The sequence below is a fragment of the Primulina eburnea genome, chromosome 18 (assembly GCF_022965805.1).
Source record: "Primulina eburnea isolate SZY01 chromosome 18, ASM2296580v1, whole genome shotgun sequence".
In the NCBI taxonomy this organism is placed as follows: Eukaryota; Viridiplantae; Streptophyta; class Magnoliopsida; order Lamiales; family Gesneriaceae; genus Primulina; species Primulina eburnea.
Window position 1 is genome coordinate 32,945,176 of NC_133118.1, and position 1,093 is coordinate 32,946,268.

General features: G+C 28.3%; 1 non-coding gene across 1 annotated transcript; it reads left to right on the top strand.

Annotated features, from left to right (window-relative positions):
- The first annotated feature begins 548 nt into the window (after positions 1 to 548).
- Positions 549 to 630, top strand: TRNAS-GCU (transfer RNA serine (anticodon GCU)). Its single transcript has one exon. It is a non-coding gene; the product is annotated as a tRNA-Ser (tRNA).
- Positions 631 to 1,093: the final 463 nt, after the last annotated feature.

The window sequence follows — 1,093 nt, forward strand, 5'->3', positions numbered from 1 at the left end:
AATGTTAATTAAAATACAATAAATATATCGTATAATCATATTTATAATAATTATATCCTGAAATTTTACTATTATCTAATGAGATTTTGATAAATCTAATTTTTTGTGCTGTAATAATTTTTATACAAATTTATGTTACTCATTCATCACTGAGTCATAAATGCAGACACTTGGAATTTTATTATATTAGTTATTTACATATATACCGTTTTATTTCCGATAATTATCTTGAAGTTGATTAATTTTTACTATTAAACTATTAACATTTATATTGAAAATATTTTGTTATAAGTTATAATTATTGTTGATATAAAGTGAAATATTTTAAGGAAAATAATGATGACACTATATATATATATATATATATATATATATCTGTATTTTGTATAGTATAAGTCAATTAGTACACGAAGGCCTGAGGCCAGATCAACAACCGCCAGAACAGATGAATTTATAGGATGAATCATGCGACTTTCCCGATAAATTATTTTAATAAGAATATATGTAGACTATTAATATGTTCAACAATCATCGCTCATCCAGCTGAAGTCGCTTTGGCCTTGTGGTTAAGGCGTGTGCCTGCTAAGTACATGGGGTTTCCCCGCGAGAGTTCGAATCTCTCAGGCGACGAGCAGAAGTTTAAATTTTGGACGAAAAACAGTGCGTACTTCGATCAAAAACCACTAATTATAGTAATTTTTAGTCTCATCGCTAAATCAACTATGGCCATCAATTTTTTTGAAGGTTTCGAGCCAAACGTATATGTGGACGGTGTTACGCTGCCCAACCATTTACAAGAGAATCTAACACATATACTACAGAAGAAACCACAATATATGGTTGACTTGAAAAGATTTAAATAATAAGAAAAAGAAATCATTTCAGCTACTTTCCTATAGTTGGATTAAAAGACAATTTCAATCGTGATCATGATATGATAATTGTTAGAGTAGATGTCATGTAAACCAACTGTTGTCTAGAGAATTTATTGACTCGGTTGTAATAAACAATCTTTATTTTAATATAATATATTATTTCATGGTTTGTTATTTCTTTATTTGTATACATATGTGATCAACGTAGATAAAGACCT